Below are 25,773 nucleotides of genomic sequence, written 5' to 3'. Positions count from 1 at the left end.
ATAAAAGCAGTGGCAATTAGGGTACAAGGAATTTCCTGTGATTTTACAGACTTTTCCCTTCCTTTTTACAAATTGGGAGCTTCCCGTTCAGGACCCCTGCTGGCCTCACTCTCTTCAACCTACCTCCTCGTTTCTTCCACGGTTCATATAAAACTTCCTTCTAGTATTATGAAAGTAGTCATCCATCAGGTTGGTTGAACTGTACAACTCCCATGCTTCAGTTTTAGCTGCAGAGTGGTCAGTATGTTTACTTAGGGACTAAAATTCTCTAGGGATGGAGCATGCAAGTAGTAGGTTAAGGGTCAGGTAGGATAGGAAGCAAATAATTTTGTTGGTTGTGATACTTGGCTGTTTGGAAAGTCAGGATTGCCCATTCTGTGTTACTGACTTTGTTTTCTCAAATATATCAGGAATGTAATCTTAAATTAGAAGAATTATTGAATAGTCTCTTTCATTCAGGTAGGAACTATCAAGAGATCCCGTTAGAGGCATTTTTTTAAATGTAGTTTTTAAAAGTGTTTCCCCAACACCCTTTTTTTCTCTAATATTAATTCTGATGGGTAATTTCTTTGGGTAATTCTGATGGGTAGGCAAAGAGGTTATGTTTGTTTTAGTAGTCCTAGGATCTGCACTGTCGCTCTTCACTTTACCCAGTCCTTGGGGAAGGTGTAACTTTTTTGTGACCATTTAAGGAGCAAATATTGTGGAGAAGATTAAAAAACATTTTTCAAGGTCAACAGAATGTTAAAATAAATGTGAAAAATTAAATTCACTAATATAAGATCAATATAAAATTATGTTCAACAAATTGGTTGGCCTGAACACAAAAGGACAGTTCAGTAACTGGTAATTTTACACTGAGCAGGACCTAGAACAAATAATTTTTTGAGAAAAATCTCAAATTTTTTTTTAAATCCATTTTCTTTAATTCTGGGATTAGATAAGCGATTCTCAACAGAGACACTTCCAAATCTTTTGCTTTTGTATTGTTACTGTTGGTGGAAACTTGTGTCACAGATACAGTAGGTGACATTCATTTGGTTAGAAAAGAATACATTTATATTATTGAGAATTCAAACATACATGTCAGGGTGAAAACAGGCAAGACAGTGATCTTTCAGTCTAAATTAGGACATTAGGTAAGGCAGAGTTTCATTTTTTGTGTGTGTATGAGGAACATTAGCCCTGAGCTAACATCCGATGCCAATCCTCCTCTTTTTGCTGAGGAAAATTGGCCCTGGGCTAACATCTGTGCCCATATTGCTCTACTTTATATAGCGATGCCGCCACAGAGTGGCTTGACAAGTGATATGTTGGTCCACACCGGGATCCGAACCTACAAACCCCAGGCTGCTGAAGTGGAGTGTGTGAACTCAACCGCCACACCACTGGGCTGGCCCCCAGAATTTCATATTTTAACAAAATGAAAATGTGTCTGGCCTGGTGGAGTGGTGGTTGAGTTCGCACACTCTGCTTTGGTGGCCCGGGGGGTCGCAGGTTTGGAACCCCGGGCACAGAGCTACACACCACTCATTAAGCCATGCTGTGGCGGCGTCCCATATACAAAATAGAGGAAGATGGGCACAGATGTTAGCTCAGGGCCAAGCTTCCTCACCAAAAAAAAAAAAAAGTATGAGAATACAGTGCATGAAAAATAGAGGCTAGTATAACCAGACTAGGGCTTTGGAAGATTTTACTTTATGGGCACTTTTTGGTCCCTCTCAGATCACCTTGAGTTCTTGTATTTTTCTTCTCTTGTGCTTTCTAAGTAGACTACTTCTTTAGCTTCATTGCTGTTAATATTTAGATAGCACATTACAGTGAGTCCATTGCTCTGTAGAGCAGATCCATGACTAAGTTCATTCTCTTCAGGAACCGTCATTCCAAGGCATCATTATGTTTTTATATTACATTCATTCTGTATCCTCCTCATGTTTCGCATATACTAAAATGATGCTGTGAGTAGGGCAGGTATTTTAAACTATTTTTCAGCTGTGGTGATGAGATTGCATTGAAATAATTTTTTCTTTTTTTTTTTTGCTAAATCTTCTTTATGACCTAGTTCATCTTCAAGATGGCTGGCTGGGATTCAGGTGTGGTCAAGGTTTTAGAAGAGTGTTAAGTCTTCCTTCCCAAATGCAGAATATGTGACCTTGGACTTTTTAGCAGTGTTCTTGAAGTGGAAAGGGACCAACATTTATTAACAGCCTTAGAAGCTTGCTCTGTGCCAACCACTTTACAACCATTATCTCATTTGATACAACTGTGCAATCAAGCAGGTCCTTAAATTTTCCTTATTTTATAGGCGAGGCAACTGAGATTTAGGTTAAGTAACTTGTCCATAGTGACTGGCTAGAAGTTGCGGAGTTGGAATTCAAACCCAGGGTTCCTGATCTAAAAGCTCTTTTTACTACATTTTGCTGCTTAACAACTGGCAGTAAATTCCCCACAGCTTCTACATAAATATCCTACTAACATGCTTGATCTGCATAGTTTTTTGTAAAAGTGTTGTTTTTCATGAATGCATTCGTGATGTGATCAAGTTTATAGTCTTTTTGGCGCTGACTCTCATCACGCCCCTCCAAAATTATTTACTCAACAAGCATTTTTTAAAACGGTGCTGTGTATCCCCAGCAATGCATTAGGTTGGTTAGGAGAAAGACAGTCCTTTTTCTCTCTCTCTCTTTTTTTTTTTGTGAGGAAGATCAGCTCTGAGCTAACATCTGCCATTCCTCCTCTTTCTGCTGAGGAAGACTGGCCCTGAGCTAACATCCATGCCCATCTTCCTCCACTTTATATGGGACACCGCCACAGCATGGCCTGACAAGTGATGCATCGCTGTGCGCCTGGGATCCGAACTGGTGAACCCTGGGCCCCCGCAGCGGAGCGCGCGCACTTAACCGCTTGCGCCACCGGGCCGGCCCCGACAGTCCTTTTTCTTAAAGAAATTATAATTTAACTGAGAGAGAAGGGTAGAGATACAGATAGATAGGAGGAATCCAATAGTTACAGTACAGGGTGCTAGCTAAGTGCTATTGTGGAGGTATGCACAAGACCTTAAGAAAACAAGAAGCGACCCCTGGTGGGGCAGGGTCTTAATGGAGACTTGCAGGAGAAAGTGGTCCCTATGCTGAGTGGCCAGGCGAAAGGCTCTTGGAACTGGCTGTGAGACTGGGGAGCTCAGCAAGCAGCCAGAAGTCCTGGGACTGGAGGCAGGACTTTGCCTGGGGCAGTGGCTGCAGGCCAGCAGGCACCAGGTCTCCTAGGGTCTTCAGAAATGTTTAGGAGTTTGAGCTTTCTCAATAAGACTGTAAGAGGCCTGTGAGGGACCTTAGGGGATGAGAAAGAAGGGTGTAGAAGATGGATTGGAAGACAGTGGCTGCAGGCCGGGAGACAAATTAGGCGATTGTCGCTATCTAGGAGCAAGGCAGCGGAGTCCAAAGTAAGGCGTTGGCTGTGGGAATGGAGGAGGGCAGACACCAGAAATATCGAGGATCTCAATTAAACCAATTCCAGTGATCGATTTGATATGAAGGAGGTGGAGGTGGAGGCGGAGGAAGAGGAAAGAAAAAGATGACTCCTTGGTTTCTAGCTTGGGAGAAGGATGGCTTGGGGGAAGGATAAGGAATTCCAGAGAAGGAGCAGATTTAGGAGAAAGCTGGTGAGTTTGTTTGGACTATTGAAGGATGAGCCAACATGGAGACCCCATCCCTGGCCTTTCTACTCGAACATCTCCATCTCTTTGACCTTTTCTTTCTTTGTAACAGTCCTCAGAACCTAAGCTCACTTTTTTCCCCAGTAAATAGTTGCTACCACTCACTTTATAACCAGGATTCATCCTCAAGCCTGGTAGAAGAGTGGGATGTAGCCTCCCAGACCCCTTCTCCCCTCCTTTTGTTCATTTTAGCTAAAAACAGAGGATGATAATATCAGCTGACATTTATTGAGCTCTTAATGTGTGCTAAGCACTGAATTTGCTCAGGAAGGTTGGTATTATTATCCCCCTTTTACAGATAAGAAAATTGAGGCTAATGGAAAGTAAGTAGTTTGCCAAAAGACACACAACTAGGAAGTAGTAGAACCTGGATTCTAATCGAGAGTCTGATTCCAGAGCTCTTAATCCCTTGAGTAAACTGCCTCCAAAACAGAAATAATCTGAGCAAGTTGTAACATTTACAGCATTTTTATTGTCCCTTTTGAGGTGGGAAGTGGAAGCCCTAGTTATTGCTAAGAGTGGAGCTCATCAAATAGCCCTCTACTCTTGTAGGGGAAGAAGACAGACTCCTGACGAGGGGCCCTTGGGTCTTCAGGCCTTTGCTCAGTGCAGAGTGCATTTTCTCACGAGGTACTTGTAGTGTGTCTGGGTGGAGATGTCTTCCTGTAGGCAGCTCATTCAGCGATATTTACTGTTTACTTGCTGCATGTCAGACACCACATGAGCCCTGCTTGCATGGAGCTTCATTCTAGTGGGAGGAGACATGATAAACAAACATATATGCAAAAGATGCCATTTGATGGTAAACACTATGAAGAAAAATAAAGTAGGTTAAACAGATGCAGAGCAATGGGGTGGGTGGAATGTGTGCAGTTTTGGGAGGTGGCTTTTGAATAGACATTTAAAGGATAACAGCCGTCTGGGGAGAAGGTACAGGGAATAGCAGGAATTAGGGACACATCCTTAATCTGCTTCACAAGGAACAGTGGCAGGAGATGAAGTCATTCATTCTTACAGCAAAAATTTACTGAGTGATTATAATTGGGTTTCAGTCAATTCTGAGATGCCCGCCACCCCTTTTTTTCTTCCCATTTTAACATCTTTGAAATTGGGATGTTTCTTTTTTTTTTTTTTTTTTTGGTCAGGAAGATCAGCCCTGAGCTAACATCCGTGCTAATCCTCCTCTTTTTGCTGAGGAAGACTGGCTCTGAACTAACATCTATTGCCAATCCTCCTCCTTTCCCCCCCACCCCCAAAGCCCCAGTAGATAGTTGTATGTCATAGTTGCACATCCTTCTAGTTGCTGTATGTGGGACGTGGCCTCAGCATGGCCAGAGAAGCAGTGCATCGGTACGCGCCTGGGATCCGAACTCGGGTCGCCAGTAGCGGAGCGTGCGCACTTAACCGGTAAGCCACCCGGCCGGCCCGGGGTGTTTCCTATAATGATGTAATCACCATTGGCCAGGTGGCAGTTGTGACACAGTTGTCATTTCCTGTTTATGTGTGAACCTGGTTATACCTGTTCATATTATTACCCCTTCAGTTGAGTGCTATGCGTGATAAATTTAGTTGCCATTTTAAATACCTTCAAAAAAATTACACTTTGATCAGCAGTGAAAGCGAATGTTACTTTGTATGCAGAGACGAATGGAAACAGCAGTGGGGTGTCATTTGCTATTAGTAATGAAAATTGTTGTTGCAGAAATGGCCACAATTCCATGTTTTATTTCAAAGCAACAACCAAGTACATTAGGGAGCTTTGGAAATGCAGAAATCCACAAGTTTATGAAGCTGTGTCACATTTTGAAATTGAACATACAGTTAGAAGGATTGCCTTTCACACTCAGGCAATGCAACTAAAGGTCAGAGACATTCCACATTCTCAAAAAGAAATTTCAAAGCAATGAGAGGCTGGTGTAACTGATTATTACTCTGTCCCAGTCTATTGTTAAAGCGTTTTGTCATGGTTTAATGGGCAGTATTTTTTTTTTCTTGGTGGTGCAAAAAATAATGGTGCAGCTTCCAATCAGTGACATCTTATATTTGATGACATGCAGTATATGCCCAGCATTGTGCTAGACCGTGAGGATATACCAATGAACAAAACAGGCAGAAATCCCTGCCTTCGTGGGGTTTACATTCTGGTTTATGTTTTAAAAGAGTCATTGTGGCTGCTGTGAAGAGAATAGATAGAGGGGGAAAGAATGAAAGCAGAGAGAGAAGGTTAGGAGGCCACTACAGGAGTCCCAGGACCAGGGTTGGTGGTGGAAAAGGTGAGAAAGGGTCACATCGTGGATTGTCAGATATTTTGTGGGTAGAGCCAATAGGATTGGGTGATGCGGTGGATATGGAGTGTGAAAGAGTGGGTCGAGAATGGCTGTCTGAGTCAGGATATCATTGAGTGGACCATTGTAACAGAGAGACATGAACAGAGAGACATGTAACAGAGAGCCAGGAATACACTGCTTATGCTAGATGGATGTTTATTTCTGTCTGAATAGAAGTCTGGGTGGGAGGCTGGGGCTGCTATGGCAGCTCTGTGCTCATTAGGGGCCCAGGCACCTTCTGTCGTACTGTACCCATTTTCCTAACATATGGCTTCCATCCTTTGGTCCATGTATGTCTGCATTCTAGCCAGAGGGAAGAGAGGAGAGGGGAAGGAGACATCATGCTCCTCCTCGTTAATGGCACAGCTTGGAAGTTGCAGGGATCACTTCTGCTCACCTCCCGCAGGCCGGAGCCTAAGTCACATGGCCACAGCTACTTGCCAGGAAGCTGAGAAATCTAGTTTTACGGGGTAGCCATATGTTGAGCTGAAACTTCTCTTATGTTAGAAGGAGAGAACAATCTAGGCCTTTCTTTCTAAACACTTCTTCCCAAATCTAAAACACATCTGCACCTTCCCAAAGGAGGCAACCCTCAATCAACTTCAAAGTCCAGAATCTCTGGGCGAGACACAGTCCAGGAGACTTGAGATTAAAACACAGGTTATCTGCTGCCTCCTCCCTTCATGTGTACCATGGTGAAGTAGGATAGAATAACGGGAAGAAAGACTCCCATTTGGAGAGGGGACTAATGGAAGTACAGACCCCTCACTGGTCCATACCACTGTCAGCTCCTGCCAGGCCCACAGTGTTGTGGTCTCTCCTGCCAGGCAGTAGTGGGAGCTCCTGACTTAGCCCGGTTAGCAGCTCTCTTGGAGGAACTCGCTTGTCCCTTGCCTGCTGACTTTACCCTCTGGGTAGTTGTTCCGTGTCTGTTTTCCTCTGGGGTCAGGTCTGAAGTGGACATCGGAGAATATCCCCTGCCTGGGGCTGAACAGCTTCTCCAGCTTGTTTCCTGCTGGATACTGAAGGAGTTGGCTTTTTCAACCCTACTTAGCCCCCAAATTACCAGACTCTGAGTAAACTTAGACTGTGGACCATGGACATGCCTTAGGCACGTCTGTGTTCCCTTTTATCTCTGCATGCAAATCGGCAAGCTGTAGCTTGAGTCTGTCTCCTTCTTGTGGGACTTCTTGCTTAAAGTGGCAAGAAGCCAATAAGCACCCAAATTCTGGAATGTTCAACCGGTTTCCCTAGAATTACAGGCCATGTTGGCATGCAGGCTGTTTTCGAAGGTGTCACAAGTTTTACCAAATGTTTTATTATGGCCCAGCAAGGGTTAGCAGACTTCCATCCTGCAACATCTGTGCCCCTGCTGACCCCTAAGCCATCGCCATATATTTATGTTCTATTAAGGTTGATTACTTCCAGGTTCCAAATATGTTAGGTAGGATATTGGTTTGGCTGCTGCAGCAGAGAGATCCAACATAATAATGGCTTGACAAGATAGAAGCTTATTTTTCTTTTAAGTAAAAATCTGGATAGGTGGTTGAGAGCTGGTTTAGTAACTCCGTGATTACTGGGGAGGCAGACTCGGTTTTGTGCTCCGTCATCCACAGTATGAGGCATCTAGCTTGTAGTCTAAGATGGCTGCTCCAGCTCCTATGTACACATCTGCATTCCAGTCCTTCAGAAGAGACTAAAGGGGTAGGGGAGGGCATGTTCCTCTCCCTTAAGGCTGTGATCAGAAAGTGTCACACATCATTGCTTACATATCTCCTTGGCCAGGACTTAGTCACATGGCCACAACCAAAGGCAAGGGTGGCTGAATGTACATTAGGAGGCAACTACTGTCTCTACCACAGTGATACCAAGAACTTGAGCCTAAGCAGCTGAAAAATGGAATTGTCATCTGCTGAGATGGGGAAAAGTGAAAGAGAAGATTTGGAGGGAGAAATTATCTCTTTTAATCATATTATAACTATATTATTATTTATCCACGTGGAGATGTTAAGTAGGTTGTTGGATATATGTTGGGTTTGCAGTTCAGGAAGGAGGACTGAGCCTCCAGCTACTCCAGCAGTTAGAGGTAGGGAGATCAAGAGGACCCGGAAAAGGAGACTGCTGAGGAACAGCCGCTGAGGTGGAAGGAAAGTCGAGAGCGCGGAGCCCTGGCATCCAGGAGAAGAAAGTGTTTCATGACGGAGGAAATGTTCAACTCTGTCGAATGTCGATAAAGTAAATTAGAGGAGGACCAAGATTTGACAAAGGGATTTGGCACCGTGGAGGTTATTAGTGACCTTGACAAGTCTGATTTCATTGCTGATGAGAATATGTTCAAGAGAGAATGGGAGGAGAGAGTAGATACTCAGGAGTGAGGCATGGGCCCCAGGGATACACCAGGGAGCCATCCTAGGATGGTGAAAGCCGTAGGTTTAAGAAGTGAGAAGAAAGTATTTGGTGAGCATATCCTTTTAAATTTTATCTTTTACCATTCTCTATTATAATCACTAATTCCTTTATTCATTCAGTAAGTATTTATTCAGTGTTTTCTCTGTTCTTCTCCTTCCTCGAGGTAGGAAATAGACGTAAAGATAGATTTGTATGTTATTCCTAGCAGGGTGTTTTGGGCCTGAAGAGTTCCAGATATAAATTTTGAGCCATAACCTGGGGAACCCTGGATCATGTTATAGTTAATTTCTAGAGCTTTTCTTTCTTTCTTTCTTTCTTTCTTTCTTTCTTTCTTTCTTTCTTTCTTTCTTTCTTTCTCTCTCTCTCTCTCTCTCTCTCTCTCTCTCTCTCTCTCTCTCTCCCCTCTCCCTCTCTCCCTCTCCCTCTCCCCTCTCCCCTCTCCCTCTCCCTCTCTCTCCCCTCTCCCCTCTCCCCTCTCCCTCTCCCCTCTCCCCTCCCCTCTCCCCTCTCCCCTCTCCCCTCTCCCCTCTCCCTCTCCCTCTCCCTCTCTCTCTTTTCTTTCTTTTCTTTCTTTCATTTATTTATTTATTTATTTATTTCCCCCAAAGCCCCAGTGGATAGTTGTAAGTCATAGCTGCACATCTTTCTAGTTGCCGTTTGTGGGATGCGGCCTCAGCATGGCCGGAGAAGCGGTGCGTCGGTGTGCGCCCGGGATCTGAACCCGGGCCTCCCTCATCAGAGCGCGCGCACTTAACCGCTAAGCCACGGGGCCGGCCCTAGAGCTTTTCTTTTTTAAAAACAACAACAAAAAACTGAGTGGCAAGTATGTTAGTGGTAAAAGATCTAAATATTATTAATTCTGTTTGTTTAATTTCAACAAATATATGTGGGATGCTTACTCTCTGCTGAGCGTGGAGGCATACCCGTGTGGAGACACCACCTTGAATATGAGTAAGACCTGGTCTCTACCTTCAGCGAGCTCATACTCCAGTGGCGAGACAGGAAAACAGCCAGCTGGAGTTCAAGTGCTAAAATAGATGCTTAAGTAAAGGGAGCACAGTCGATGGAACCGTTAATTCTGACTGGGGAAATCTAGGAAAGGCTCTGGGAGGATTTGAGTTAGTCCTTAAAGATGATCAGGATTTTGACATTTAGAAAAACCTGTGGTGAGGATAAGTGTTTAAATTATTTCTTACTCTGGGTAGACTGCATTAATCTATTCTTTTGAAATTGAGTGTAAAAATATTAGAACCATTGCGGAAAAACTGAAGATGGTGAAAAAATCTCTGATATTGATGGGTACCTGCTGATCTGAAAGGTTTTGAGATGCGATTATCAGGCACAGCCACGTATGTAACCCCAGACTCTCCTAAACCACTAAGAGTGAGCAGAAGCTGAAGGAGGAGGAGTTGGGGAGAGGCAGCAAGAACAGAAAAATGACTTTGTTAAAATGACTTCTATCTTTTTTTGTGTGTGTGAGGAAGACCAGCCTTGAGCTAACATCCGATGCCAGTCCTCCTCTTTTTGCCAAGGAAGATTGGCCCTGGGCTAACATCCGTGCCCATCTTCCTCTACTTTATATGGGACGCCGCCACAGCATGGCTTGATGAGTGGTGCATCAGTGCGCGCCCGGGATCCGAACTGGCAAACCCTCGGGCCGCCGCAGTGGAGAGCGCGCACTTAACCGCTGCGCCACCAGGCCAGCCCCAAAATGACTTCTATCTTGACACTAATCACACTGCATTGGAGCTGTTTGCTTGATGTATTTCCAGCTGCAGCATAAGCTCCTGATGATTCTTGGTCACTGTTTTTTATCAAATTCTTAGCACAGGGCTTGGCACAGAGTGGCCCACGGTAAATATTTGTTGAATGCATGAATTGAATACAGTGTGTCTTTTTGTGACCCCCAGTTCTTATACTGCAATAGTTTTTTTGCTGTTGCTACATTAAGTTGCATTAGTTAGTTTAAGGTAGGCACTTGAAGAAACCTTATTGTCAGAGTTGTATTTGAGTCAGCTATACCTGGGGTTTTTTTTGGACCAACCAATTGGATGACCCTGGGCAAAGTACTTACCCTTTCTGAGCCTCAGTTTCCTCACTTGTGAAATGGGGGTATGAATGCCTAGCTCATGGCATTGTTCTTTAGATGAATGGCAATGATACCTACAGTGCCTAGTGCAGTGCCCTGGGATAGTGGAATCCTGGGACATATCAGCTCTCTTTTCTGGAGTAAGATTGAATTGTACATAGTTAGAATTTTAGTTGGTGCCCGTATAACATCTAACAAACTCCTTCCATGTAATAATGCCAAGAGCGTAAACGGCGATATCTTACTGGTTAAGGTAGCAAACAGGCCCTGGCTTGTGTGAAAGGTTGGGTTGGAATCTTCTCGCTGTATCCCTTATGCTTGCTAAAGTCTCTTCTCACCCAGGGGCCTTTTGTATGAAGCTGCACTGTTATAGCTTGTCAGGCCTCCTCCTCCCTTTTTGTAAAACCTGGAGTGATCAGGTGGCCTGAATGTACTAAGAGGGTGAAGGGGGAGCGAGGAGGTTTGGAAGGAAGGGAACTGTGCAGACGGGACCTGAGGAGTCCCAGGAGAAACAAGCTGCATATCAGAACAAAAAAATAGAACTTGATGACTCAGTCTTCCCACATCAGATCACTTATTTTGTCTTCTGAAGGGACTGTCCCCCTCCCAGCATGGCTGGGGACGGGGGGTATCTCTGAATTCGATGTCCTTGTGTTAACCTCTCAGCTGGCATGTCGTGAGCATCTTGTCCAGTTCTTCGAAGACAATAGGCTGGGCCAAGAGGTATCTTTTAGGTCCTAGTATTGAGAAGTGCTTGGCCTTGACTTAATTGACTTTCTAACTAAGCTTTATGAAATGTATTCAATGCACATTGCTTCTTTGTCCCCTGTGAGTTTTTTCTTATTGATTCTAGACCTGTAATAATGTCATGGTAATTTAATTAGTTAAATTTTCTGACTAGATGAGGTAGCACTTTGCTTTTTTTTGAGGAAGATTGGCCATGCGCTAACATCTGTTACCAATCTTCCTCTTTTTCTTTTTTCTCCCCAAAGCCCCAGTACATATTTGTGTATCATAGTTGTAGAGTTGTAGCTCTTCTATATGGGACGCCGCCTCAGCATGGCTTGAAGAGCGATGTGTAGGTCTGTGCCCAGGATCTGAACCCGCCAACCCCAGGCTGCCGAAGCGGATGGTGTGTACTTAACCTCTATGCCACCGGGCCAGCCCCAGCACTTTGCTTTTATGGGCCTTTGGGGAGCTGAACTCCTGGGATTTCCAAGCAAATCATAATGAGCACCTATCATCTGCCAGGCACTCTTCTAGAATCATATCAGGTCAGGGTCTTTTGTCAGATCTGTGTTTATACTTGTCACCAGAGCTGGCTTTGTGGACATGTGACCTGCCATCAGAAGTGCCCGCACTTGGTTTAATGCTCTGCTATGGCTGTCTTGAAATTCTTCATAAATTTTGAGCAAGAGGCCCTGTGTTTTCGTTAGGCACAAGGCCTCTCAAATTCTGTAGCTGGTCCTGCTTGTCACTGACTTTCTCTAGGCAGGTGGATATATGTTTGGGTAGAGTTTGACTAGATCCCGAGCTTATAGAAAACCATATGAAAGGTCTCCAAAGGGAGATGTTCATGTTTTTATGGAGAAAATATTAGTATGTGCCTGGCTCTAATGCCATGTCATTAACAGAAGTTTTTGAAATTTTTAACAAGTTTCTATTTATACATGATATTAAATCTTTGCATAAATCATTTAATTTCATCAAATAGATTTGCTTTTTTTAAAATCAAGATTTTTGACATAGGCATTTACTTCCATGTTATCTTTTTCCTGTTGTATATCTTATTTCTCCAATCTCAGTAAAACTTCTTTTGCATTTTATCAAGTACAGTATATATTTTGTCATATTTTTACAGTATAAATACTTGTTTTCATGAAGTATGAATTGTATTTAAAACTATAACTCATTTAAAAAGAAATTTCAAATTTAAAAATATTATCCAAAGGCTAGTTTTGTATAGTATTAATATTTACCTGTAAATACTTATTTGTGATGGCCAATTTGGGTATTATGATTGGCCAAAAATAATCATGTACAGATTACCAATTTTCAAAATTAATAAAGTACATTTAATGTTAGAGATGGAAAAATTCTGTATATATGGATGTCCTAGTGGGGAAAACTTATTTCTGAGAGGGAAATGAAGATTAGTGAAAAATCTAAAAATATCTAGCAACCTTTATAATCTATTCAGTAGAACTTTCTTATATGGGATTTCATTTACTTATAAAAATTGTCATGTTTTAGGGTATTGAGAGATAGGAACATCCAGAAAAAAGTAGGCAATAAAATTTTTTTGAGGCAAGATGAAAGAAAACATTTAAAATGTTAGCCACCAGAGGAATTGACACTTTAGTTTCAGCTATAATTTTTTTGTGGGCCAGTTATAAAATGTTAACATTCAACCTACATAGAAAAAAAAATATGTAGCCACTTTGAGCTTTGAACATCAGGTATGTAGAGTAGATGTTTAGAGTGTCATTTATGGCATTTTTGTTTTAGGATGCTAACATATGGTAGCATATATACGTTTGTGTTTGGTGAGCATTAATTAATTAACCTTTTACTTTTATGTTAATTAATCTTTTATTTATGATAAATACAGACCAGACATCATTTCCCTGGAGTTTCATCAAGACAAGTGCCACATTTTTTTTTTCTTTCAAGGACAACTTGGGGCGGATGGGGTGGTCATCTGTGACGGTTTTTGTTTGCTCATTCATTTTTACTTTGTACTAATGTCCTCACCTTCAAAAAGTTTGGTGATTTCTGGTCTAGGGAAATGCGAATAAAGCGGTCTTTTGCCTTGAGATGTTATGCTTAGAATGGCTTGTGAGTGGGAGAATTCAGTGAATGCCAACTGGAAAAAATGCTTTTGTGAAAGTGTCCCATTGGGCACCTCTTCGTGTTTTTTGATGTTAATGCATACAGATAACAAAGCACCTTCATCCATACTGGAATGAGATGGTTATGTGAAAATGTTGCCATTTCTGATTTTAAAAAGGGCCTAGTGTCATTCGCTGAGGGATTGTGCTTAACCTGTAGGGGGAACTTAAGCATTAATGGTCCATGTTAGGAAGGAAACCTTTATTCATACCAAGAATTTGATGGACGTGTAGTGACCGGAAGTCAGTATTTTCTCTCTCTGAAAGAGCCCGCTTTCTCTAACACTGTTGTATAGATCTGCTGGAATATTGGTTTTGGAGTACGTATTAAGGGTGATTGTAGAACTTTGGTAGAGATTAGAGAAAACGCATGAACCCTGCCCCAGAAGAATTTACACTTTGGTTTCAGCAATAATTATTTTGTGAGTCAATTTTAAAAACTTCCCACATAGATGAGTTTTAAAAAATTCTTTGGGGGCTGGCCCAGTGGTGTAGCAGTTAAGTTCTCACGTTTTGCTGCTGCGGCCCGGGGTTTGAATCCTGGGTGTGGACCTACTCACTGCTCTGAGGCGGTGTCCCACATAGAAGAGCTACAACTCCACAACTATGATATACAACTATGTACTGGAGCTTTGGGGGAAAAAAGAAAAAGAGGAAGATTGGCAACAGGTGTTAGCTCAGGGCCAATCTTCCTCAAAAAAAAAAAATTCTTTAAAAATGCTTAATACTATCTGTTTCACTTGGTCACTTTTAAGCGACCAGAATCCATTTTATGAAATAGCATCAGAGGTAGCTGCTACTTGGTCTCCTCTAGGTTCATCTTGTGTGTTTAACCAAGTGGGATCAAAGGTGAGGATGGGGACCATACCATCTCTTTCCATCACTTGGGATGTTTTTGGTGAGGACATAAAATTGCAGTTGCAAGAATCATTTTTTAGAAACCAGATCCGATGAAAATGATCCTGCTCTCAGAATGTTGCTCTGCTGCATAAAGTTGGCAGACTTAACCTCTTGATCCTCGTAGTTTCTCCTGCTGCTAATTTCACAATCAGCTAACAGATCTGATATTTTCTAGTAGCTGTGCTACATATTCATATTGTTTGGGTGAAACAGAGTCCTAAGCCAAAGGAAAACAGTGTCTGAGCCTAAAAGAAAGATGGAAACAGCAAAAGGATGGAGAAAACTCGTAGGCTGAAGTTATAAAAAAGTAATGACTGTTTACTGTGTGTCAGGTGAATGCTTGTCATTTGTTCAACAAATATTTACTAAGTGCTTTCTGTGTTAGGCATTGTTATAGTTGCTGGGGATGTGATGGCGAATACAATAGACCCAGTCCCTGCTCTCTTGGAGCTGATGTTGTGCTGAGGGGAGATAGACTGTAGACTGATAAATAGATACGAATTCAGGTAGCACATTACATTACTTTATTTCTGATGGCTGTCTTGCAAGATAAGTGATATTTATATTATCACCTTCTTCTAAATGGGGAGACCAAGGCTCAGAGAGGTAAGACAGCGAAAAACGGGTGCAGCTGTGATTGTGACCCAGAGCTAGCCACTTGAGTGCTCCTCGCATAGAAGACTGTGATGATGGGGCATGGAGCAGCACTTCACTCATCCACTGCACTTGGTCCTTTGTTTCACATTCAAGTGGAATGCTTTTTTAAAAAAATTGCTCTAATAACAAATATTGATGAAGAGTCTAGAATAAGTCTTTATTATTATAAGCTATTTATTATTCTAATTTGGAGTAATAGTATTCATTAATATTTTCAGTGTTATGGGCAACTTAAGAAAGTGCTTTTAGTAATTAGGCAGGTTATGCCTTTGGTTCTTAGCCCTCACCAGCTGGTAGAACGAGGTTAGGCATACTTAATGTTTTCTATATTGTTAGTCAGGCAAAAAGTATTGACGTTAGTAATTTTTGTTGTAGTTTATAAAACTCATTGTAATAAAAAGAAATGCAATCACTGGATTACATTGGAGAGTTATAAGGGCCACAACCTTTATTTCTCCCTAAGAACATACAGTTTACAGTCTGTTTCCAATAACAGTAAAACCATTTCTCTGTCATGGGCTGCTAGGTTGGTGGTTAGGTGAGTATGAAGGTGTGAGTGTCCTAAGGTAAAGCAGCCAAGGCAGTAGGAGTTCAAAAGACTGACTCGTTTGAAAATTGTGTATTTTGCTAGTAATGAATAGAACCTGGCCTTTGTAAGAACGTTGTGCTTTATTTTTGGGAGATTTATTCAGCTGGAAAAGTACTCATGGAGGAAGTAAGGTAACTTGCCTTGTCTGCATCCCTTTCGCAGGGAGGGGAGCGTGCCAGGCCCCTGAGGGTATGTAGGTAAAGAGAGGTGTTGGGGGGCCGGCCCCATGGCGTAGCGGTTAAGTGCACACTCTCCATTGCTGGCGGCCCGGGTTCGGATCCCGGGTGTGCCCTGATGCACCGCTTGTCAGGCCATGCTGTGGCGGCGTCCCGTATAAAGTGGAGGAAGATGGGCACAGATGTTAGCCCACAGCCAGTCTTCCTCAGCAAAAAGAGGAGGATTGGCATAGATGTTAGCTCAGGGCTGATCTTCCTCACAAAAAAAAAAAAGAGAGGTGTTGGAATAGAGAGAGGGAGCCCTGGCGCAGAGGCTGAAAGTGGGATTGTCAGGTAGATGTAGGGTGACCATGAAATGGTCACATCCAGACCAGGACTCTGTCAAGAGTGGAAGGGGCTCTGTTACAATTAAACAGGAGCACTGGAGGACACAGGGCTGGGAGCTGGGACTGATGGTCCTGCTGCTGTATGTGACACGTTTGGGCTGGAGGGAAGTATTTGGGTAAAAGCACCAGATGCTTTAATGTTTTGATTTGGGGGTCAGTCCTGGACATGGTCATGATATCCTTTAGAGAAGAAGTGCGGTAGAGAAATCAGGCTTTTTGTAACTTTGAGTAAACCTTTTTTGAGTTGGGTGAGTAATCTGGAAAGTGAAGCAGGAAATGATTGGAAGACTGAGACTGCAGAGGTGACACTGCTGTTCTACTCTTGTCTCTTTCCACTTGGCCCTGTGTGTCCTGTGACGGTTCTCAGCTGATTGGAGAGCTTGGTCCTTTCTGTGTTAGTGTAGGCAAGACGATCTGGGCTTGTTGAGCGGTTAAGTTCATATGTGTTAAAACTTACAGTGCACAATTACAGGAAAATGACCAGTTGTCTGTTCCTCCCTTCTGATATCTCCCTTTTATGCCTTGCTATCAAAGGAAGGATTAGAGTACTGTAAATTCTACAATTAAATATACTTTAGGTTCATTGTATTATGAGGCAAAAATAAAAATAGGAAACAGAAGATAGAAACAAAATCTTTGTTCAGAATCTCACCATCCAAGGATACTCTGTTTTTCTAGGTTAGGGTTTATTTTTTTCTAAGCTAAATCTTCTAACGTGAATTTTTCCCCCTAGAATTACAGATTTTTAGAACTTGAAAAGATGTTAGAAATCTTTGTAGCCTACCGTCTTCATTTAAAATTATTTTTTTCTCATCATAAATTTAGTGGTATAGATTCACTGAATTCTGTATGATTTGCTGTAAGAAGACTTCCAAAATCAAGAATAAAGGGGAAGTAAGAATTACCTGTAATCCTGTTATCCAGAGGTAACTATTGCCTTCCCTGTTTTCTCTGTGTGTGCATATTTGATGTCCTCTGCTGTTTCTTACCCCTGTACCCTGCTCTAACTGCAGCCTTCCCTCCCTGAGCATTACAAGCTCTTCATCGTTTGATATCAGCTGAAGTATCACCTTCCCCAGGAACCTTTCCCTTTGACACCCACATTCCTGCAGGCCCCCACCCTGGTTTGGCTTCACTCTTGCCCTTACCATATTGCATCAGAGCAATCTGCTTTTGTGTCTGTTTCCCATAATGAATTGATTGACAGCAGAGAATAAGTCACATTCATTTTTTATCTCCAAAACCCATTTATCTCAGTGCCTGAAACATAGGGGCTTGAGTAAAGTTTGTTGAATCAATGAATAAATCATTAGAATCAGATTGTATGGAGTTTTGTATATTGCTTTTTCCCTTAACATTACATTACAAGCATTTCCTTGTATATTTACAAATTAAAACATCATTTTCAATGGCTACAGGTTTTTCCATCATTAGGTGTACTGTGTTTGATTTAGTTTTTCCCCAAATGTAGGAAATTCAGGTAGTTGTCTGTATGTTTTTTTACTATTATACATGATTTCCTGATGAAGCTTTATATATGAATCTTTGTTTAATTTTCTGATGATTTCCCTAAGATTTCAGAAAGCAGAATTATTGGCTCAAAGGGCGTGATCATCTTTAAGGCTGTCTCTAGAAAATAGTCAGATTGCTTTCCAGAAGAGGAGTAGGGTGACAACCTAAGTGTCAGGAGCCCTGGGTAGTGTTCTGGAGGGCTAGCATTTTTGATGTCACCTCTTTGTGATCAGTGTCATTTTCTGAAGATGTAGAGATGCTGGCATAGTGCAGCACATTTGGTGGGGCTCTGAGTTTTGGTTAGGATGAGGCTGAGAGATAGGCCATGAGGAGAAATGAAGAAAAAAGTTGGAAGGAAAATACAATGTAAATGGGCACGGATTTCAATGTGCTATTTTTCTTTGAATCTTAATTACTCCACAGAATGACTATCTTTGATCTTTCACTTGCCATCTTTTTTTTTTTTTAAACCATTTACTAATCTTTTCTAATCCAGTGTTTATCATGACAAGTTACAGTTTTTGGCCTTTCCTTGAAAAACATTTTTTTTTTGGCATACCAGCAATAGTAATGATAATAACGGTAATAGCTAATGTATTCAGCACTTATGATGTGCTAAACACTTTACATGGATGATAAGTATTTCACCCTGTGAAGTGAGGGTACCGTTACCGTTCTCATTTTATATGTAGACGAGGAAAGTGATATTGAGGGACGTAAAGTCACTTGCTCAGAGTCACACAGCCACTGGTGATATAGGTTGAGCCCAGTCTGCCTGATGTCGTTGTCCAGCCCTCCTAAAGATGATGTTCAGCAGGTGTGTTCTCTGGTGTCCAGAGAACAGGCGTCATTGTATACTAGCGAAAAGAAGTCTTAAGCAGTCCAGAGTTACCTAGGAAGACACGTGGTGTGTGTCTTTGCCCTTCCACTGCCCTCCAGGCTATTCCACTCCCCTCTCGGCTATGAGAAATACTCCCCCTTCACCTCCCACTTTCCTGAAGGGATACCCCCTCCCCATTCACTGCAGGTGATGTTGTCTTCTACTTTTCAAAAGAAATAGTAGTCATCAGGCACTTCTTGCCTGTTCCTTTCACCTCCCAGTTTATTTACTTCATTCTCACTGACTTTCCTTTTTCAGAGGATGAAGCCTGCCTCTTCCTAATAAAAGTAATAACTGTGGTAGTGGGAGAGGAGAAATATTTATCGAGTGCCAAGCACTGTTCTAGGTGCTCGATTTTTATCTCTGCATCTAAGGCTAATATCATCTGCCTTCTGTCCTGTCTTGCCGTGTGCCTGGCTTCCTAGTCATCCTTTCAGTCTTCTTCCTTTCCTTCTCTCCAAGGCCTTTTGATTCAGAAAATCTCCCGTTCACTCCAGTTGTAAAAACAAGATGCCACCTCTGGTCCTGCATTCCCCTCCAACTGTCACTTGATCCTTTTCTGCCCTTTCTCAGACTAGACTGCTCCAAGGGTACGTCTCTTATCCTCCCGCTCATTTTTCAGTCCCCCTCCTTCCTTGTGCTTTTTTGGAGGCTTTTTCTATCACTCCACTCAAACTGCTCTTACTGAGACCACCAGTGACTTCCTGACTGCCACATCCCTGGGCACTTTTCAGAACATGTTGTCGAACCTCTCTCTGGCTTTTGCCTCTGCAATCACTTCTTCTTTGAAAGTCTCTTCCTTTGGATACCATGGGTATACTGCTTTTCTTCCTTCTGTTCTTACTTTTCTGTCTCCAGCACAGATTGCTCTTCCTGAATACACCTTAAATGATGTTTCTTAGGAATCTATTCTTTTTTTGTTGTTGTTGTTTTGCAAGGAAGATCAGCCCTGAGCTAACATCCATGCCAATCCTCCTCTTTTTGCTGAGGAAGACTGGCCCTGAGCTAACATCTGTGCCTGTCTTCCTCGACTTTATGTGGGACGCCGCCACAGCATGGCTTGACAAACAGTGCATCGGTGCACACCCAGGATCCGTACCCGGGCCGCCAGCAGCAGCGGAGTGCGAGCACTTAACTGCTACGCCATGGGGCCGGCCCCAGGAATCTGTTCTTGGTTCTCCTCTCATTCCCTACCCTCAAGGTGCATTTGTTGAATGAATGAATGAATGAATACCCTGTTTGGGGGCGTTCACTTTATTTATTCTCCAGATACTTATTTATGTCTCCTGTGGTCCATGCTCAGTTCGAAAGTGCTCAGGAGATGGGTGTGAACTAGATAGAAAATTCTGTCCTCTTGGCACCTAGAGTTATCTACCATGTAAATACTGATGACTCCCCAATCTTCTGGCCAGTGTGTGTCTCCTGCATGAGATCTAGACCCAGATCTCTAGCTGCCCACCGCGTGGCGGGTGGTGCGAGCACATGGCTTCTCTGCCTGCTGTGCTTGTACATGTAGCTCTGCTTTGGGGTGTCGTTAGAGAGCCACTAAAACTTGCTGTGGCTCAGTGCCTATCAGGAGTTCTGTTGAGAGCATGTTTTTATGGGGGATTGAGTGAAGGATATGTAGCCCATCCATTTCCTGAGGGAGTGGTTTTTAATCTTTTTTGAGACAGGGACCTCTTTGAAAATCTTATGAAAACCGGAGACCCTCATGACCCTCAGGTTTTGAGCACCTGCCCTAGGTACTGTAAAATCTATCCTCAAGTCAAGTCACACCCGCAAAGGTGCTGCGTGGATCTCCTCATTTGGGCCCCTTTAAAATTGCTTTCTCTGAGTCATATTTTGGTATGTGATATGTGTAGTCAACTATGTCCTGTGTTGATGTACATGTATAATGTGTACGCATCTCATTTCTAGCTTTATCTTATTTTTTCTATCATTTTATTTCTGTCCTTATCTATTTGATTTTAACTTAATTAAGTTAAATGAAAAATATAGTTTATGTGCTTTTTGTTAATCACTTTCAATCCTTGCTAGAACGAGGAAATGGTAACCATACATAAAACAAATGTCTGCTGCCTATAGGGCATTTCTATTTGGGTTTCTTACAGGCATCTCATACTCAGTAGTCTAATCAGAACTCTTTTTTCTTCTTAAAGTCTCCTTCTTCTGTATTCTCAATTTTAGGGAATTTTACTGTCCACTTAGGTATTCTGTCCTGAAATCTAGACTCTCTACTGTTCCTCACATCTCACTTCCTAAAAAGTGAGACTGCGTTCTCCTGATTATACGCGCTCAGTATCCCTGAAACTGTCCCTTTTACAATCCCCATTGCCCAGCTTGCTTTGTCCCACCTCAGTCCCTTCTCCACGTAGTAGCTGGAGTGATTTGTTTTAAAAGGTAACTCTGACTTAGTTACTCCCCTGCTTAAATCCTTCAAAGTCTCTTCCTTGCCTTCATGAAAAGGTTCGGTCTTAGGATGGTATTCAGAGTTCATCACGAGCTTGTTCCAGCCTGTCCTTCCTGCCTTGTGTCTTGCTGTGGCCGTACACACTCATCCTTATCAAACAACCCCGAACTCCCTAAACACTGTGTGTTCTCACAAAACCTCCCTGTCTGTGCCGACGCTTCTCTGTCCCTTCACCTGGCTGACTCCTGCCAGTCCTGCAGAAGAAACTGTAGTCAGGTAACGTGCACAGCGTAAGAATTTGTATGTTGCTCGATTTTCAAAATTAGTCTCTGGGAGGATTCAGTCATTAATAAACAGTGTAAGTGAATTTGAATCCTGAAAACCTACTAGTGAAAAAAAATAGGTGATACTCTGTACACAATCAGACTGTTAATAGTGTCTCTGAGGAATTGAAGTATTTATAAACATACACACAGTAAGTAATAGAACAACTTATCCAGCTTAAGCAAAAAATGGGATTTATTTTAAAGGTACAGGGTTCCTGTTTCTGAACCCAGGGACAGAAAGATAGCTGGGTCACAGGCAGAGACTGGAACCTGGAATCCAAGTGCTGCCAGGGCTGCTTTGTCTTGGGTTTCTGCTTCATTATCATCACCCCTGTACACACTGTGTCCTACCTTGTCTGTTTCTCACTTCGTCATACTCATTTGGCAACTCTAGCCACTCCAGCTTCATGCCTAGTGTGTGCAGCTGAACACAGCTAGAGAAAACACAAGCCATGCTGCGGGATCTAATTTTCCCCTCAACTTTTTATTCTGAAAATTTTCAAATCTGCAGAAAGGTTGGTAGAGTCGCCTGGATTCATCACTTGTTGGTGTTGCCTAATTTTGCTGCATTTACTTTCTCAGTGTGTAAGTGTGTACATACACACGTACACATACTTGTGAGTTTTGGCTGAACTGTTTGAAAGTACGGAGAAATGGAAATGGGAAAGAGCTGGGAGATGGGAGGTGCTAAGGGAAGGAGTATGCGGGCAGTTACCTTGGGGAGGAGTGTGCCAGGGGAGAAGGAGGCAGCAGGACCGTAAGTGACCCCTCATATCCAGGTGTGTGTTGAAGAAAAAGCAACTCTACTGCACTAGACTGTATTATTGCTCAAATATTCGCTGCCCATTCCTGGGAAGGTTCTAGTTCTCCACCCTACTGGCTGTAGGTAGGGCTATGTGGCTTGTTTTGGCCAATGAAATGTGAGCAGAAATGAATGGGTCACGTCTGGGCCAGTAGGCAGTGTGCTAGGTCTCTTTCCTTCTGCCTCGACAGTTGGCAGTGTTTCCTGTAGAGGCTCCTCTGTCCTCCTGGGTCTGGGAGTGAGGATGATATGGAGCAGAGCTGTACTTTCATCTGAATGTTTTCATGTTGATCGACATAGGAGGAAATAGTAATGGTTTCATTCTCTTCATCAGAAATTGTGTGAAAGGAGAAGAAAGATGGGAAAATATAGATATTTATTGTATATCATTGCCATTTTCATTTATGTATAATTTGCACTAATAATAATATCCATTGTAATGTAAATATACCCAAATGGAATCGTTGTGTGTGCCCTTTTGCAACTTGCTTTTCCAACTCAAAAAAAGTGTATTGTGGTAAAATACATACAACATAAAAATATACATCCTTTTAAGAGCAGGAGATATCGAAGTGAATAGAAAACACATTGTTTTCTTTTAAAGATCCAGCATTCCTAAGCTCTCTATGTATGGGTGCATTATGTATGTAATATGTATATCCTTATGTATGTGTGCATGTATGTATTATGTATGCAGTATGTGCGTGTGTGTAGTGTGTGTATGTGTAACCTCCCTATGAAGTTATAGTGGATGCCCCAGGCTGAGTTGCAGTCCCCTCCTTTGTGTCTTTTCTACTCTCATTCTGTCTTGTGCAGACCTTATCGTACTGTATCACGGTTGTTGATTTTCCTCTATGTTTTTCCCCAGTCGATCTGGAAGTCCTTGAGGGTGGGGATTATGACTAGAGTATTGTCTTATCTTTAGTGCCTGCTATAGTGCCTGGTGCAAAGTAGGCACTTTAATAAACTAACAAGGGACTGAAGTTTTTGGGCAGGATTATTATGTTCATAAAGTGTCATTTTTTTCCTGTTTTATTTTACTGGTACTCCATATACTTTGAACCATAAAATGGAAATATTCTTTATTTCTGTATACACACTCATCGAAGACAGAGTTTACTAGTATTCTAATGTTGTTAGAGTGTGAATACAATATCTGAAATACTAACATTCTATACATAAATTCATTTGTTCATAATAATGGACAGGCTCTGTGTCATCGGGGAGTAAGGTCACCTCTATCTGCAAGTCACTGCACCTTCAGGAGGGATTTTCTGCTGTCAGGATCAGGGGGGTATGGTTAAGATTGTGTACTCTGGAGTTAGACTGTCTAGGTTCAAATCTGCTCTTTCACTTTCTATCTGTGTGACTTTGAGCGAGTCATTTAACCTCTCTGAGTTCAGTTTCCTCGTCTGTAAAATGGGAAAACAAATGTACTGATCTCTTTGGATTATTAACTGAGTTGATATACATGAAGCCCATAGAACAGCATCTGGTGCATGATAAGGGCTGAGTAAGTGTTAATCATGTTATTATAAGTTATTCTTTTGTCTTAGGGTTTCCAGCAGCCTCCCGAAGTAGTTGTCAGTGACTAACCTAGGCAACTATTAGCTGAGTGCTGAATTAGCTTCCTCTTCGCAGGAGAGGAGGTGATGAGATTGTGTTGAGAAGTAAGGAGACATTTACTTGTGTTCAGTTGAAATCTTTGAAGGAGAATTTGTCACTTCTTGCTATAATGTTAAGATTAAAGGAAAAAGTATTTTTCCAGATTTTTGGCCTCATCTATATAGGGTGACAGTGGTAGACTGAGTTTAATATATTCTTTAAAATGGGGGAGGATTTAAGTGACAAAACTTTTGGAACTTTTGTGTGAAAATTAGTTTAAAATTGTGAATTTTTAAAAGGAAACTGGTGAATTTTAGATCACAGAGCTGTGGTGTTCAGATTTGAAGGTATTTATTTTGAGATATATTGTTGGACTTAAATATAGGCATATCGTGAAATTGTCATAGCATTTTGTGTTTTAAATATGACCAGCTGTTAAAAAAGAAAATAAAACCAACAATAATAGTCAAAATAGGAGATATCTCTGGGAGGAGACCATCCCAAAGAGTAAATATTTGAAAGCGTTTTTTTTTTTATGTTGGAATTTAATTTTTTTGAGTAGAAAAGTAAGATGCTTTTGTAGAATGACTATTTACTAAATTTAAAGCCATGCTTTTTGGATTTATTTTTCACCCACAAACTGCTAAAAATAAGAGGAACAGTTTGGCCCATCCTGTCTTAGTTTCTGCCTCGTGCCACCACAATGGCCCTTGCTGTTTTGAACAGTAGCTGTTTTGAATCTATTTTTAGTTAATCAGGAACGTGAAGGTAGGAAACACTACACCAGGATAGAACAGTTCCAGGGAAAGCCCTATTTTCATGTCATTTGTGAAGTCAGAACTGAAAGTCAAGACAAGAAAAACTCTAGGAATGAGATTTCATGATCAGTATGTTTGGGTCTGCGTTGTGGTTTAGAATGTAAGTTGAGGAATTAGATGTTCCTTTTTTATGCTTTTGATGTTTTCTCTCTGTGACATCTGGGAAAACAGAATTCTTGTAAAAAGGACTTTTCTTTAACCTAAAAGAGATTATATCAATCCTACGTGCTTAGTGTAAACAGTGTAAGGAAAGAGAAAAAAGTTTAATCATATTTTGGTATGTTGGGACTATTTTTAGTTTCTGTCTCATATGTTCTGTTTGTGATTAAAGTGAGGTCACATCTCTTAATAGGCAAATTAATTAGCTAGGCCTTTATACCTACGACTGCTCAAAGCCATTGTCTTGGGAGTCTCCTGTCCAGGGGTCCTCAGGTTGCTAAACCGGTTCAGAGCCACCACCATTGTAGAAAGTAGCCAGTCCACCGAAGGGCGTGGTCCTCTGGAGAGCGCTGCTGTGGGCAGCCCAGAGCACTGCCCTGGGCACGGCTGTTTCTCCTCTTTCCAGTAGGTCTTAAGAGAGGGCGTCAGGACAGGTTCTACCCATCACCTCCTACCAGTTCCTGTCGTGCACGGACCTGCCTCTGTCCCTTACTCCGCTCCTCTGTCTCCCTTAATAGTCCACTGTATATTTCACAAAGTCTTGATTCTTCATTCTTTTTTTCTTAAACCTGTGTTTGTAGAGTGGTGGGGGTGGGGATTGGGGAATACCAGCACAGTGGAAATCTTTCTTCTTGGAAAACTTCCTTCCTTCCTTCCTGCCCCTGTTGCAGTGAGTCAGGACGTTTATTCTATGTTTATATCACTGAGGAGAACATCTGAATTTAACATCTTGGGCTGAACTTGGCACCCAGATTTAAAGTGGCTTCATATTTTTTCCAAAAACAATGTGTGTGCTTTTTCAAAGGTAATGCTAATAATATTATTCCTTAAAGAGTAAATTTTATGTGCAATGCATTTTCTTTTTTTTTTTTTTTTTTAAAGATTTTATTTATTCATTTTTTTCCCCCCAAAGCCCCAGTAGATAGTTGTATGTCATAGGTTCACATCCTTCTAGTTGCTGTACGTGGGACTTGGCCTCGCGTTGGACGGAGAAGTGGTCGCGTTGGACGGAGAAGTGGTGCCTTGGGGCGTGCCCGGGATCCGAACCCGGGCCGCCAGCATCAGAGCGCACGCACTTAACCGCTAAGCCACGGAGCCGGCCCCTGCAATGCATTTTCTAGT

At 42.1% G+C, this 25,773-nt stretch overlaps 1 protein-coding gene across 3 annotated transcripts in view; it reads left to right on the top strand.

The window, feature by feature from the left end:
* Positions 1-25,773, top strand: part of UBE4B (ubiquitination factor E4B) — a 133,978-nt gene that overhangs the window by 1,429 nt on the left and 106,776 nt on the right. The gene's annotated exons all lie outside the window — the stretch shown is intronic.

The sequence above is a fragment of the Ceratotherium simum genome, chromosome 22 (genome assembly GCF_057802395.1).
Source record: "Ceratotherium simum simum isolate JZ-2026a chromosome 22, ASM5780239v1, whole genome shotgun sequence".
Lineage (NCBI taxonomy): Eukaryota > Metazoa > Chordata > Mammalia > Perissodactyla > Rhinocerotidae > Ceratotherium > Ceratotherium simum.
Note: the sequence above shows the minus strand (reverse complement) of the source record. Positions and strands in the feature narration are given on the sequence as shown.